The sequence below is a fragment of the Oreochromis niloticus genome, linkage group LG8, assembly GCF_001858045.2.
Source record: "Oreochromis niloticus isolate F11D_XX linkage group LG8, O_niloticus_UMD_NMBU, whole genome shotgun sequence".
In the NCBI taxonomy this organism is placed as follows: domain Eukaryota; kingdom Metazoa; phylum Chordata; class Actinopteri; order Cichliformes; family Cichlidae; genus Oreochromis; species Oreochromis niloticus.
Window position 1 is genome coordinate 12979300 of NC_031973.2, and position 2572 is coordinate 12981871.

Sequence of the window (2572 nt, forward strand, 5' to 3'; positions counted from 1 at the left end):
CTTGGCTTGATGGGATTTTGCTTAGCTTAGTCAAGTGATACATCAGCATTCATAATAGCACACTTAAACACACAACATGCAGAGCACAAAGTAGAACTGACAGACAAATGTTTTGTCAGGTGAGCGATCAGCACAGACAGTCTGCCTGTCAGAAAGGGTTTGTCAACACTAAAATAAAGTTAGCTGAAAGTTAAAAAGACTTCAATCCTGTCATGTTCAGTTCATTTTTGACACAAATGGAACCTCATTGTATTTGAGACAAGACTATTTCAAACCTTATTTTTTAATCTCTTTGTGTTTTTCACACTAAAATTCTCCATTTTACAAACCAGAATCCATCACTTCAGATTTCTGGGTGATTTCTTTTTTTCTCAGTTTTCCATAATTGAAAAGTATGAGAGTCAATTAGCCCACTTATGCATGAGCTGTGTAATTGATTGCTTCAAAAGCTCATATTGTAATATAATGCTGTTTATGATTAGACTAAATTTTAAAAAAATAGCTTATTATATAATTTTAATAAAAATGAATGCACAATTACTGCTCACTGTGGCAGACTGCACAGCTCAAACAGTGCTGAAGAAGTTTGACACAAAAAGCGATGGTTCTTCGCTATTACTGTTATTAATAATAAACTACTCTTTATTTATTAACAATAGCTGTCTTAAGGTGTTTTATATTGCAAGATAAACACCCTTCAAAATGACACACATTAACCCGATGAGCCACAGATCTATGTGCAAGCAGAAAAAACCCTCCTTTTTAAGAGGAAATCATGGACAAAACCAATTTGTGGAGAGCAGCCATCTGCTGTGATGAGTCAGGATGAGGGGAAAATAGTAAAATGTAGCAAAAGCATATCTGTATAGAAAAACACAGTCATGACATCGGTCCTCCCCAGACCTCAACATTATTAAAGCAGTGTGGGATCATCTTGACAGAGAACAGAATAAATAAGACTTTCCTAAGATTGTTCAGACTGTGTCAAATACTAAATACCAAATATTGACTTTGAAGCTCATTAGAATTCCGATTTTGCCTTAAATGCTATATTTCCATGTATTTTTGCACGTTTCAATGTGCACGTTTCACTGCACGCAGTTCCCATTTTCCATCTTCCAGTTTCAAAAAAAGGAAGGAATGGCTCAAGACTTTTGCACAGTACTATATAACATTCCTTTATATTTCGATAACCCTTGATTAATTAAAAACAAAAGAAGCTGTTGTTTATTGTAGGAACAACAACAGAAGAGAAATCATTTTGCAAAAAGTGTGTGCTGTGTTTGGGGTAGCCAGACTTTTCTGTGACCTGCAAACTCTGTGGGGGCCAGGGTCACCCTTGGCCACCTCTTACCTCTGCTCCTGATCACTGGCACAAAGTGCTACAGATTTTAGATCTCAACAGACTAGGGTAAATTACAAAAAAACAAATATTTGTGTTATATTAGTCTGTATTATATTCAGATTTTAGATCTGAACATCTTCCTCTCCACTTCTTCACACTTGACCTGGTCGCCAGTAACGCAAAGCACGCAAGGAGCTAAATGTGCAAAAAACAGCGGCATGGCCCTTTAAGCTCACGTCTTAAGCGCGGCACAATCAAGATCAAGACCCCTGCTGTACTGGAACAACACAAAGACAGCGCGTGCTTATAAATAAACAATGCTCCACTTACTTATTCACATTTCTCAAAATACTGCGTCCTAACTGCTGCAATCCAGTGACGTACAGTTAAAACTGTGATGTGTCTAAAGAGTCTTGATACAAGATGACAAAAATATGCCAGCGTGCTTTCTGAGCATGTATACAGATTCAGGTCAGACTTTGAAAAGAGATGAAACACTGAAGCCATCTTAATAAGAGATGCTCTCCAGAGCTCGCTGGGAGAGAGATGCTGTCAAAATAAAAGGAATTGGATATCACAGGTTTAATGATTTCACTGTCAGAATGAATGATGGCAGAGTATGAAGATATGAGGGAAAAATAAAGGAGTTTGATGGTGTGAAAACTCTGTCTGACATGTTAGCAGCTTCATCTAGCCATCCTGCAATACAGCCATCATCACACTCTCACTTTGGGGGCTTGCATTTAGATCACTGAATGGACTGTGCATATCATATAATGGGGAATCAAAGACGTGTGCCATCCTGCGAAAAACCTCATCTGTCTAACAGTCTGACACATTTCAGTTCTCTTTTGGCCCCTGAGAGGCTCCAGAAGATGCTGAACATCCTTAACGGGTGTTGTGAGGCTGTGCTTACACAGCTTCTCCCAGCGTCTGAAGATATGCAGAAAGGCTAAGAGAGACTGACACAATTTCAAGGACTCGCTCGTACGGTTGAGCAAAAGCTCAGAGTGCCCTGTTTACTCCAGTGAATATGGGTATCCTTTGGCAAGTGCAAAGTTTGGATAAGCACAGCTTCCTGCCAGCAGCAGAGATTAAAGTTGTGTGTTCAGAAGTGGATGGCAGGGACTGGCTGGGTGGAAGTTTTCCCCACAGGCAGAGAACGTGGCAGCTAAGGTCAGGGGCCCGCCACATCACAGCCCTAAAAATATCCTCTGCATTTGATGC